At 51.7% G+C, this 13,595-nt stretch overlaps 1 protein-coding gene across 4 annotated transcripts in view; it reads left to right on the forward strand.

The window, feature by feature from the left end:
* Nucleotides 1-3,872: 3,872 nt before the first annotated feature.
* The window catches only part of FAT1 (FAT atypical cadherin 1), a 120,605-nt gene continuing 110,882 nt past the window's right edge, over nt 3,873-13,595 (forward strand). For all 4 annotated transcript variants that reach the window (XM_045588932.1, XM_045588933.1, XM_036458997.2 and 1 more), the window contains exon 1: nt 3,873-3,986. The gene's annotated coding sequence lies outside the window, so the exon portion shown is untranslated. The remainder of the gene's footprint in view (nt 3,987-13,595) is intronic.

The raw sequence follows: 13,595 nt of genomic DNA on the forward strand, positions 1-13,595 counted from the left end.
TCCCTCCATTGCAGGCCTGGTTCCTCCCAACTGCCCTCCCCTGCTGGCCTGATTGACCACAATTGCCCTCCCTTGCAGACCTGATCCCTCCCAACTGCTCTCCCCTGCTGGACATCTTGTGGTGGCCATCTTGTGTCCACATGGGGGCAGCCATCTTGTGTATTGGAGTGACGGTCAAATTGCATACTATTCTTTTATTAGACAGGATTGATTACAAGGGGAAGAAAGAGGGAGAGAGAGATGGAAACATCAATGATGAGAAGAATCATTGATTGGCTGCCTCCTGCACACCCCACACTGGGGATTGAACCATGACCTTCTGGTTCGTAGGTCAACACTCAACCATTGAGCCACACTGGCAGGGTAAGAGTCAGATTTTTTAAAGACCATTTTAGAGATGCACTTCTATAGAGGAAAGTACTGCTTCTCAATTTCTGTAATAACCAAATCCATTAAATTTTATGTGGTGAAGATGAAACTCAAACCAGATTTACTGACTTCAAGTGTACTGTTCTTTCTACAACCTCTGTTGAGAAAATATGTTTACATTTCTGCATGATTCACTGCTTACTGTTCAAAAAGGTAGACTTAGAGTCCTTCAATCACTGAGCTGGAAAAGCATCACAGAAATTATATTTCTCCAGCAAGATCTGTTCCCTAACCACTAGGGAATTTGTAGGGACAGAAAACCTGCAACCAGCCTGTTTCACTATGTATTTATCCCTAAAGTAAAGGTATACTTTCCCTTTGTTGTTGTTAACACTAGGTGATTTGCAATGCCTCCAAATATTTTCCCAACTGGCTATGGCATCTGGAATTCCACCATTAAGGGTTACATTTCATCTTTAGGGTAGCTTTAGAAAATCCTTGTTCTGGTGAACATGGAAGGGGTCAGGAATGTTAACATATTCACACCCACATTAACCTACTTTTACCAGTTGACTAATTGTCTGCTCTAACGGCCTTCCTTCAAGATCCCAGAGGAGAGCTGTGCTTCAATGCAAAGGGTAAAATAATCCAAAAACTAGGGAAGTGGAAAGGAATGATGATTAGTATGTCAGCTTCAGGAAGTGTAGGCAGTAAGGGATGCAAGCCAAGGAGAAAGCAGTGTCAAGGAATGGAGAGCATAGCATGCTGGGAGTCAGTCACCTAACAGATGATTATGAAGTTACAGTGTGCAAGACTTTGCTATGGTTTTCCAAGGCTGCATCAAGTATCATAACCTTGATATCTTGATGCGTTCAATACTGAGCCACTTCCAAAGTAAAAAAAAAAAAAAAAAAAAACACAGAAGGATTCACGCATTCCACAAATATTTATCAAGTACCAACAATATACCAAGTGAAATTAGAAGGGCTCAAAATTTAATGAGTTGAGTATATTTGATGATTAAGAGATATTAACATGATTAACATAGCTTGCCCAGGCCAGGTGGCTCAGTTGGTTGGGAACTTCCTCCTATGTACCAAAAGTGACATGAACTATTCCTGGTCAGAACACAGACCTAGGAAAGTTATGTTGCTCATAACAAAAATGTTTTCTCACCGGCCCTGAACAACACGGAAGACACTACCCACAGGTTTATATTGAGTACTTGACAGGTAGCTAGTCAGACTAAAGAACTGTCGTTAAATTTAATAATAGCCCTTTGTGGTTAGTAGCTACCTATGGCATTGGATCTGGCAGGTCTATAGGTTTTATTAAATATTTTCTGCCCCTCTCATTTTGTTTCTGGAAGTAACTATGTTGATTAATTCCATCAACTATTATTTATAATGTTCCTCTCACGTGCACTTTTCTTTTTCTTTTTTTAATAGGAATAATTAGATTTATCTATGATAACTCCAAAGACTAGGATAGCAAACCCAACTGCCTTGCAGAGCAGTGTCTGGGGGGATTTATGTGTATCATTTACAGAACTTGTAATACATGGTCAGCTTCTAATCTCAACTACTGACATAAAAGGGTGAGCATGTGCTTGAAAGAGGGAAGCATGAGGAGTCTGTCCTCTGCTCGGACACACTGGCCTTTCCAGCCAGTCTTTCTTTTGATGGCCTCTTCCTTCTTCTACAACCTGGTACCTCGGGGCAGCCCCCTGGCTCTGTGGGGGCCTCTAAGTTTCTTCCCCAGAGCTCTCCATTCTCCTAGCCTCTCCTTGCTCCCCCCGCCCTTCCAAATAAAAATGTACCTTGAATGATGTGTGATAACCTCCCTTGAACTCTTCCTAATTTATAGGCGAGAAAAGAGTGGGTAAGACAACTAATCTTACCCATGTGCTTGCTAGACACGTCAGACGATGCTCAGCGAGAGGACTGCCTGCATGAATGCATGCTATGCCCCAGGCAAGCAAGTGGCATGCATTATAAATTTTTTGAATGGGCAAACACGAGTATTATACATCCTTACCTTGTGGAACAGGCATTATTCCCTTACCACGGATGAGGAAACTGACCCTTAGATAAGTTATATGACTTCCGTAAGGCTAAGCACATACAGCACTCCAACACTTAATCTTTTATTCGCTTCGCTGTTCAATTTCTTGTCTCGCTTCCTGTGCCCTCCGGGGTTTGCGCTGTGCCTTTCAAAGACAGGGACCCGCTAAAATGACCGCTAGATTTACATCCACGGCTGCCAACAGCAACGTGGGCAGCCGCTTGCAGTACTCCCCCCAACCCAGCCACCCCCAGCAATCTTGGGATTTCAATGCCAACTTTCTGGGGATAGTGTCAACCAACTCACAGAAATGGCTCCCTGGAGATTTCCGCTGTTCAGGAGAGATTTTATTTTGGCATTTTAGCGACATTAAAAAAAAAAAAAAAATCCGCAACAGATTTTTTTCCCCCTGGGGTCTGGACCATTACGTAAAACGACGCATTCATTTATACATTAAACATCAACACTGCTTGCATGTATTGCTTACTATGCTAAGAAGAGCAGACAACTGATCAGTGCATTGGCCCGTGTCACGCTCAGAAACTGGCTCCTCCTCCGCTCTCCCCCCACCTCTCGGCGCCGTCTCAGCTCCCGAGTCCGGTCTGCAAACCCAGGCTCTTTGGGAGAGGATTTGCACATTAAAACATGGCTCCGTGATTCTCCACGCCGAGACCCCCGGCTGCGCCAGGGCTCAGGAGCTGTTTCCAAGGACCGATCCCCTCCCGAAGTTGGAGGCTGCAAAGTCCAAGGCCGGGCTGCAGAGGCTGCGGGCGCGTCCTCCCTGCGAACCCCGGGCGGGCAGGCGGGCGGCGGGCGGCGGCGGCGGGCTCCCGCTGCAGAGGGGGCAGCGCATCACCTGCAGCTCCCGGTGTGGGAACCGCGGCGGAGGGGGCTGGAGGGACAGAGACCCGGAGAGGGGCGCGCAGCGGGGGCCCTGGGATCGCCCGTGCTGGGTGCGGGGATCGCCAGCGGCCGGAGGGAGAGGGGGGCCCAGGCTGCCCGGGAGGCACGGCGGCGGCGGCAGGTGAGCAGCCTCCGCACAGCCTCCCCGCTCGCCGCCGCCGCCGCCCGGGTCCCGGAGGCGGGCTCCGCCCGCGAATCCCTCCCCGCAGCCCCCGGGCCGGGCCGGGCGGGGCTCTGACGTCACCCCCCGCCCCCCGCGCCTCCGAGGGGGCGGGCGCGGGGAGAGCCGGGATCCGCCGCCGCTCCCGCCGCAACTCTCAAAGTCGGCGGCTCGCCGCCCGGACAAGTCCGGACAAACTTGGCTTCGTCGCGGCCGCCTCTCCAGCCGACCCCTGTGCGTCGCAGCCCGCCGCGCTCTGGTCCCCAAGTTTTTCCCCCGGACGGACGCCTCCGGAGGAGGAGATGCGGCCGCCGGGGTCCGGGAGGCGCGGGTGGGTGGCCCTCTGGCTGGGGACATGCTGAAGATCGGAGGGAAGAGGCGACGTGGGCACCTCGGACCCCAGGGCTTCTAACCAAAAATCCACATCTCGTGGGGATTACCGAGCGGCCCAGGACTTGCAAGCGGAGCCCCCGAGGACCCGGCTGGACCGGTGAGTTCTTTGATGCATGCAAGCCTTCGGTGTTTAAGTTTCAAATTAAATTAAATTAAATTAAATTTGCGTGGGGGTATCTGGCTGTCGGCGAGTGCGGGAAGCGTGTGCACCCTGCGGGCTCTCCGCGCGGCCGGCTGCGCGCCCCGCGGCTCGCGGATGGGAAAGGCCGGTGCGCATCGGCTTGGGAATTCGTTAAACACACACCCAGGCTGTTCAAGGAAACTTGAAAAGCTGCGCTGTCTGTGCGTTATTTGGAAATGTAACTTCTTATGGACACAGTGCCCGGGAGGGCGCCTCCGGGCCGCGCCATTCGCAGGGGCGCAGCGCCCCCTAGGCCGGGCGCCGGGCACCGCGCTCCCCGCCGGCCGCCGGCTCCGGGCCGCGAACTGGGCCCCGCTCCTGGGACCGGGGTGAGCCCCGCGCCCGCCGCCCCGGCCTCCATCGCCCGCCGCCCGGCCCTTTCGGTCCGCAGTGTACAAACCCTGGGTCTGGTGGACCGGATTCGGAGGCGGTGCTGGTTGGGGGAAAGCGTTTTTGTGTTTTTCGGGCGTCCTCCCCCAACCCCCTGATCCACGAGAGCCTTTGGGGTCAGGGATTTAGGGAGGAGCGACCGTGGGAAGGACAAACGTGGAGTCTGCACTACATCTCTCTTTCGGGCGAAGGTAATCCGATGGTTTGCAAAAAAAGGCACCCCCGTTTCATTCATCGGGGCGGAAGGATCGGGGGGACCGTGGCAGCGCCGGCATCTGAAGTCTTCATCTCTGCGTTTCGGGGCGACCCCAGGGTAACTTCTTCCGGGCAGTCCGGTTTCGCAGAGGCCGGAACGTGGGGGCTCCCGAGCAGCTGTGTTAGCCTGAGTGACCCTTTCATGGATTCACGAACGGTCATTTTCTCCAGGAATTCTTGTGTGCCGTTTTTTTGTTTTTTTTTTTAAAAACAACCCTGTAATTTTATGTTGCAGGATGGTGTCTTTTGACTTTTTTTTACTCCACCCCCACCCCAGCGGTTGGTGTATCTGGGGTGATTGTGTTTGGCTGAGCTCGAACCGGGCGAAGGGCGCAAACCGGTTGAGCTTGGGGATCCGGTCACCCACTGTCGAGGTGTTCCGTGCCTGGAACCGAGCCCTTGGCGCTTCCATCGCGGCCGCGGCCCGGGGTCTGGGTGATGGGATGCCGGGTGCGATCCTGTGTGCGCGCTGCACCAGGCGCAGGGCACACTCTGCTGTCGCCTTACTGCCACGTTCCCATGGGCACCGCACTCTGCAGGCGTTTTCCTTCCCGGCCAGCCTCTGCCAGCCCCCCCCGCCCCATCCCCTCCGGATGGGTTAAAGGCGGGCTGCGTGAACGTGGGAACGGAGGGGATGGGGATCCTCTCTGGGAATCTAGACCCCCTCGCCCCCGTCAGCCTCGCGTGCGCCCCGCAGTCCCCGCCACGGGTTCCGGGGAAGTCAGATCGTTGTGCTCAGAGAGTTAACATGTTCTTCGCGCCCCAGAAACTTTCTGAGGTCACGCCCGGCCTCTCCTCTCCGCGGGGCGGGGTCCCAGCGCCCGGAGCAGCGCCGGCTCCGGCTCCGGCGGCGCCTCCGGCTCCTGCGCGGGGCCCGCGCCTGGCGCTGTGCGGGCGCGGAGGGCCGGCGGCCGGGCTGCGCCCCGGCGTGGCGCAGGGGGGGTGTCCGGGGGCAGGGGGGTCCGGGCTCCCCTCTCTCCCCAGGGAACGTGTAGTTTCTAGTAAGAATGGGCTTTCGGGGTGCGGCTTGCCGGCTGGAAGGCGCACGAGGCGGCAGGACCGCCTTTTGTCCCGCCGGCCGGGGAGGGAGTCGGGGGTGTCGGTCCGGGACGGCGGGTTCTGGGGGCGCCTCACCTGGGCTGGGGAAGCTTCGGGGTCTCGCTAGCTCCGCGCAGAGGTCGCGGAGGGAGCGCTTTCCAGTCCCCGGACCCTCTCTCGCTGTCGATCGGAGGAGGAAGTCATTCCGACCCAACCGCATTCCTTCCAGACCTCTCTGAGGATGTGGTACCCCCTCCCCCTAAGCCACGGCAGACCCGGAACCCAGGCATTCAGATGCAGATGGAGCCATTCCCCGAAGCTTCTGGAGGCGCTACCAGGAGGCGTGGGAAGCTTTTCCATTGGCCTGAGCTGACTTTTTTTTTTTTTAAACTTGCCCTTTCCTAGCAAGAAGCATTCATTCCGGATTCATTCTCCGTGCAAATCGGTGCTGGCCTTACCCACCTCGGCCCCAGAGCCAGCCCCTCCCTGCCCCTGGGACCGCCGCCAGGTCGCCCCCGGTGCTCGCTCCCGCCGCCCAGTGCCGGCCGCCGGGGCGCTCGGACCCGGGACCCGCGGGCTGCGTGCCGCCGCCGCCGCGGCCGGGAAAGTCTCGGCGAGTTTCCAGCCGCGGAAACGAGCGCCGGCGCGGGCGGGCGTGGCCGCGGGCGGAGGGATCTGCGCCGCCGGGCGGGCGGGGAGGGAGCGCGGCGCCGGGGCGGGTGCGAGCGGCGATCGGGGCCACCTGGCCGGCCAGCCATGCGGACCTGCGCGCCCCCGGAGCCCCCCGGCCGCCCGGACCCCCGCTGCTCCGGGGCGCGCTGAGGACAGGAGGTGCAGCCCCTTCTCCCTCCCGAAAGCGCCGCCGCCGCCGCCGCCGGCGCCGCCACTGGAGCCAACTTTGCTGTAAGTTTGATCGGAGCGAAGTGGGAGCCCAGGGCGGCGGGCGGTGGGTGCCGGTGGGGTGGGCGGCGTGCCGCCTGCCGCGCGGGGTGGCCCGCGGGGGGATCGGGGGGGTGCCAGCCCCCGATCGCCCGGCTGCGGACCCCGCTCCCAACCCGCGAGCCCCGGAAAGGGGATGAAAGAAAGGGCCCGACTGGCCGGTGGCGCCTGCCCGCCCGCCGCAAAGTTCAGAGCCGGCCCTGGAGGGGCGGGGCGCGGCGGGCGCGGGGGGACGCCGATCGGCGGCTGGAACGGAATGGGAATGGGCGATCCGGGCGCCGCGGAGAGCCGGCCCCGGCCCGGAGCCACTGCTGGGAGTCAGCGCCGCCGCCGCGGCGCGGGGCTCCGGGCTCCGGGCGGCCGGGCGCGGGGGCCTCGGCTGCTCCCCGGAGCCGGGGAGCCTCCGGCGCGCTCCCCGCGCCTCCCCGGTAACCCTCGGGCCCGCGGGGGGCTTCAGCGATCGATCTCTGCTGGCTCCGTCCCTCCAGTTTGTGCACAGGCTCTCACGGCGGAGGGGAGATGGAGAGAGAGAGGCCGGTCGCCAAGAGGTGGCATCTTCGCAATGGAGTCGCGGAGTTCGGCCAGATGTTGTGCGCCCCGAAGGGGTGCCTGCCCTGAGCTTTCTGTGCTAACCGGTGGCATGGATAGGCGCGATTGATAGATACATTTATAGGCGCGATTGATAGATACATTTATAGGCGCGATTGATAGGTACATTTATAAGCGCGATTGATAGATACATTTCGGGCTAACCCTTTGCACAGTGTGCTGGTGATCAGTGTGTTTCTTTTCCTGAAAAAGAGAAGAGGCTTTTAGAGAAAGATTTTGGTTCTTTCATGATCTTTTTTCTTTCCTTCTCAAAGGGCCTTCTGGGAAGCTCGCTTGCTGTTGTCTGTAAGATTGTTTTGTTCCCACTGATGTGAACCGCGGGGCTTTGGAAACAAGGACGCGATTGTATGCATTAGGAAAGTAAACTCATAAATATTTTCTGTGCAGTTAAAGGGCTTTTTTCCCCCTCGTGCTTCCGAACTATGGTTTCATTAAGTGGTTTTGTTAAGCAACTCTCTGGTGCCTGGTAGAGTAGATTTTTTTTATTTTTGAACTGGATAATTACAGTGACTATTACAATTGAAGAAAAAAAAACAATGTAAAAGGCAAGTTATCTGTTATGTATTTATCTTTACAAAAGCAGATTTTTAAGTCTTTTATGTATTCAGAGGTCGGATTCAGTTGTTTAAGGAGATAGCTGCACGTGTTAGATGGAGCGTGGTGATGGTTTTGCAGAGTATTCCTGAAGTTGAGGGGGTTACTCAGTACATCTAGTTAGTGAAGTTACTCATGAACATGCGTTTCTCCAGTGATACAGGTTACTTCTGGTACTTGGCTTTGGTCTTTGTGTTTTAGAGGGACCAGCTCTGGTTCCACAATTACTCCTCTTTCTTTGAAGCTTTAAGATGGATGTAAAAATACTTAAAACGTTAGATAACTGTAAAAACAGTTGACATAACTCTTAAGTTATGCTAAATATGGCATTGAACAAGTTCAATCCAAGGTTTGATTTGAAGCAATGTGCATTTGGGTACCCACGCCTGGCAGAAATGAACATCTCAAAGGAGCCAGATTCTTTGTCACCCTGAGAGGAAGTGAGGCTGTTGGAGGACTTCATAAAACCAGTCAGGTCAACTGCGGATTCATTTGTGTCTTTTAATTAATCACTAGAGCCATCCCAGTAGGTTCTTACCATGTCGATAGGTCATTTAAATCCATATTTTGGACAGGTGCCAAAAGAGGAATCCAAGTTCTGTGCAGACTAACAGTTTTCATTCCTTTGATCCCTTGCCTTAGATTTAGCTCTTGAGCCACCAGGGAGGGAGCAGTCGCTTCTCTGAATGTCAAAGGTGAAAGGGACCTTACAGATCAGGTGTTTTCACTCCCTTATCATGAAGTCTACCACAACCTGTTTCACCCAGGCTTGGCAGGCGTTACACAGAGGCAACAGGTTGAATCAAATTAGTTCATTATTGTTGCATTCGGTGTTGTCTCCGTGGCCTAGACCTGCCTGAATAGCTGGAAGCCATCAGGCTAGGTGTGTGTTTAATCTTTATGAGAGGGAAATTGCGGTAGGTGAGCTCTCTTTTGACCAAATTATATAGATGATGAAGCCAAGCTGTATCTTTCTCTCGGACTTAATTGTTCAATTTGCAAGTGTCAGTGTATCCTTAGGCACTGGACAGGAGTTTCTGAAATGAGTTGATGCAGGGAACTCATTTAATGAAGGTCAGAAGGTGCCATTTTTTTTCTTCTCATATTTGAGAGGAGCCTTTTATGTCAAACATGTATTTGATCAGATGAAGACTCTGAGTATTTCACATTTTAAACTTAAAAAAAATTCTATTTTTAAGTGCAAGATTTAAGTGTATTGCCAAAATTCTTCCTTAATTGTATAGTTTATTATAATAAGTGTGTTCTACAAACCTCTTAGGGAAATCAGTCATTTTTAAATCCTTATCCTTCGTGGATTATTCAAGTATGGCGCCTCATAATAAGCTGGGCAGTGTAGACACTGATCTAGCATCACCTCTAGCCCAGTGGTCGGCAAATTCAGTCAAAGAGCCAAATATCAACAGTACAACAATTGAAATTTCTTTTGAGAGCCCAAATTTTCTAAACTTAATTTTAAACTTCTTCTAAAGCCACTTCTTCACAATAGACTCTCCCAGGCCGTGGTATTTTGTGGAAGAGCCACCCTCAAGGGGCCAGAGAGCCCGTTTGCCAACCAGGGTACTAGCCAACCGGGAAGCTTTGTGAGGTGGGTGGCGACCTCTTTCTGAGCTGTTGGAAATGAGAGCTATCTGCAGTCTGCAGTGTTGTTACTGGCCTGGTGGTTGCACCTGGATTTCCTGTTAATTTTGGAGCAATGGATGTATTGTTATTATCCCTTGTTATCCCCCCCCCCCTTCCCTCTGCATCCCTCCCCTTTCCTCTTCAGTCCTGTCTGCCATTCTTCATCCCTCAATCCTCATCCATCTGTTCATTCACGAACCCATCAACGGTGGCTCTCCTCTGTGCCACACGTGGATTGGGCCAGACCTCGTGCATGGTGTGAACAAAGAATGAGTTCTGCCTTCAGGGAGCTTACAGTCCAGGCAGGAGGGGAGATGAGGAGTTAATACCCAGTGTGAGGAGAGCGATGCCTCCCGGTGAGGGCAGTTCATCATGACAGCTTAGTGAGCTGGGGTGTGGGTCGGGGAATATTAGGATGCTCTGAGAGAAGGTGAATCTGGAGCAGGCGTCTTCAAACTACGGCCCGCGGGCCACATGCGGCCCGCAGAGGAGTCTGATCCGGCCGCCAGGTTTTTTGGGCAGTGAGCGCAGCCGAGGTGTTACAGTAGGAATTAGTAGTTCATATAGTCCGGCCCTCCAGCTCTCTGAGGGACCTTGATCTGGCCCCCACTTGAAAAAGTTTGAGGACCCCTGATCTGGAGGGACTGATTTGGGGAGCGCAAATGACACGCTGTAAAGCAAGTCTTAGAAATGTTAATTACTTGCCAAGTCTTACTTGGGGATTAGGGATTAGTTGCGATTTGATTGTGGTGTGATAAGTGGTGAGAAGGGAGACCCGGGATTTAAGCATACCGTGTTATCTTTAGGAAAAGGGTTGGTCGGATCATCACTGCTTCTTTAATTCTCTTTTCGCCTGATGACGAATTGTCTTTTTCCGTTGTGTGGGTCTATGAGTAGGGTTCAAAAAGACTGGGAGGATCATGTTATGGGCAGTTGAGAAGAGAAGGAAATAAAGAAAAAAGGTGGAAATAACTAAATTGTATGTGAGGACTGAAGGGCGGGAGAAAATAAAGTGACAGTGTTTGCATGATCTTTTAGAAGGTATGAGGTGGAGATGTTACAGGTTAGATCCATCACCAGTAGACAGTTTCCTCAGCTCAGGACAACTGGGTTCTTTCAAGCTGTAGGACAAGCATGTCAAACTCAAAGACTAACACGGGCCAGATAAACAAGGTGAAGTGTGTGTGGGCCACAAACAAACAAAGCTTCCATTTTCATAGACACGTAGGTTTATTTCCACAGAGACACGCTGAATACCAAGGGCTGAAATAAGCGAGTCATCGTTAACATAAAATAGCAGAACATTTTAATAAAAATTAATATTCTTTTGAACATCAACTTATCAGAACTGAATAACTTCACAAATTAACAAGGGTAACGCTATTAATAAACCTATTTCTCTTGTTCTCTGAAAGCGAAATATTTCCCGTTGAGCACACCAAACAAGTCGGTCCAAGACTAACGACGTGTCCATCGGCTGCTACAATATTCGCTGCTGGTATTAGTGGAGAGAAATGAATGCAACACGATTATAGTAACCAGTCATTATCGAACGGTGTAGTTGGTTACTAATAATTATGTATAACAGGATATTGTTTGTGAAAATTAAGTTATGAAATTTTTATTAAAACGTTGCTTATTTATCGTTATATTGGCCGAAAAAATATTCCCTGTGGGCTTCATGTGGCCCCAGGACACAGAGTTTGACATACTTGCTGTAGGATATACTCTTTTGGTGTGAAATAGGAAGTACCAGTAAGCTTGGGAGGTTAAATTAGTGGAGTAGGCAGTGGTTGGATTATCAGAGGTCTTTAATGTAAGGCTGAAAGGAATATTCTTAATCAGCAGGCTAAAGGGAAACTGTTTATGAACTGGGGGCTGATATTACAAAGACGCTTGAATGGGATTAGCTTGATTGCAGTGTATAGGCTCAATAGGGTGGGGAAGGCAGGAGAACTGAAAGGCTGTGCAGGTGCTGTGTGGCACACACACACACACACACACACACACACGTGAACTAGGTGACAACGTGAGGAATGGAAAGGGAACAGCTTTGAGAAAATGAGAAAGAAAAAACAGTCTAGATAACTTGGTAGATCTGGAGGTTTGGAAGTGAAGAATGGAAGACCATAGACATCTGGATTTTCAGATGAAGAGCATTTGTGGGTGCATTTACAGAGGGGTATGTGTAAAAGGTTATGTATCTGTGAGGGGAGCGGAGGAGGCTGTAAAGATTTTAGTCCAATCTCTAGTTTTTCAAATACAGAAATTGCATCCAAGGATTAAGGAATTTCCTTCAATTCACAGAGTTGATTAGTGACAAAGTTGGGACTGGATCATAGGTCTTATGTCTCCCAGTTCCTTCTTTTTTATTTAAATTACTATTTTTTCCTGAAAAGCTTTATTGTTTCATTCGGTCCAATGCATGGGTGAGGGAGGTTAAAAGAACGGCTAGTAGTTTGGGGAGAGGCTCAGGCAAAAGCCAGACCCCAGGGGCCCCCAAGGCAGAGGGGTCCCTCCAAGGCCTCTGGGCTCCAGAGGCTCCTGGCGGAGCTGGGGGGGAGCTTCTGGGAGAGACTCGCCCAGCCCAGCCTGGGCGGCAGCCTGTGGGGTGAGGCAGGTGGGGCCCATCTCCTTGATGAGTTTCACCTCCTCACCCGGAAGTGGTTCTGCAGGAAGTCACAGAGACAAGAGTGACTGCACTCTATTTCATTTCTTAAATTGCAAACTTGGGTGATTAGGGAAGAGGTGAGACTTCTCCTTAGTAGGAAAATACAGTGGAATCCCTGCTCCAGGCACACCTCATTTTATTGCTTTCCACAGATACTGTTTTTTTTTTTTTAACATATTTTATTGATTTTGTACAGAGAGGAAGGGAGAGAGATAGAGAGCCAGAAACATCGATGAGAGAGAGTCATCGACCAGCTGCCTCTTGCACACCCCCTACTGGGGATATGCCCGCAACCAAGATACATGTCCTTGACCGGAATTGAACCCCGGTCCCTTCAGTCCCCAAGCCAACGCTCTATCCATTGAGCCAAACCGGTTTCGGCTAGATACTGTTTTGTACAAGTGAAGGTTTGTGGCAATCCTGGTCAGGCAAGTCTGTGGGTACCATTCTCTAATAGCGCTTGCTCACTTCTTATTGCTGTGAAACATTTTGGTAATTCTCACAGTATTTCAGCTTTTCATTGTTCTTTTTGTTATAGTGGTCTGTGATCAGTGACCTCTGATGTTAATAAATTCTTCAGGTTACCACAGACTTCACTCATACACGACCGAGAATGTAATCCATAAATATGTGTGTTCTGGCTGCTCCACTGACCTGGCCTTTCCCCCCTCTCTCCTCCTCTCCTGGGGTCTCCCTGCCCCCTGAGACACAACAGTATTGAAATTAGTTGTTCAAGTAGAGGAAGGGGTGCATGTCTCTCACTTTAAATCAAAACTAGAAATGATTGATTGTAACGAGGAAGACATATCAAAAGCCGAGTTAGAACAACAGGTAGCTCCAAACGGCCAAGTTGTGAATTCAAAGGAAAAGTTTTTGAAATGATAAGTGCTACCCCAGTGAACACAGGAATAATAAGAAAGCAAAACAGCCTTATTGCTGATTCCGAGAAAGTGTTAATGGCCTGAAGAGAAATCCAAACAGCCCCAGTATTCCCTTAAGCCAGTGGTCGGCAAACTCATTAGTCAACAGAGCCAAATATCAACAGGACAACAATTGACATTTCTTTTGAGAGCCAAATTTTTTAAACTTAAGCTTCTTCTAACACCACTTCTTCAAAATAGACTCGCCCAGGCTGTGGTATTTTGTGGAAGAGCCACACTCAAGGGGCCAAAGAGCCGCCTGTGGCTGGAGGGCCCCAGTTTGCCGACCACGTCCTTAAGCCAAAGCCCAATTCAGAGCACCATCTCAACGCTCTTGACTGAGGGATGAGGGAGTTGCAGAAGAAAAGCTTGAAGCTAGCAGAAGTTGGTTCATGGGGTTTAAGGAAACAAGCCATCTCTAGAGCATGAGAGTGCAAGCTGCAACTTGAAGTGCTCATGCAGAAGCTG

This window comes from Pipistrellus kuhlii, unplaced genomic scaffold, assembly GCF_014108245.1.
Source record: "Pipistrellus kuhlii isolate mPipKuh1 unplaced genomic scaffold, mPipKuh1.p scaffold_m20_p_3, whole genome shotgun sequence".
NCBI classification, from domain to species: Eukaryota; Metazoa; Chordata; class Mammalia; order Chiroptera; family Vespertilionidae; genus Pipistrellus; species Pipistrellus kuhlii.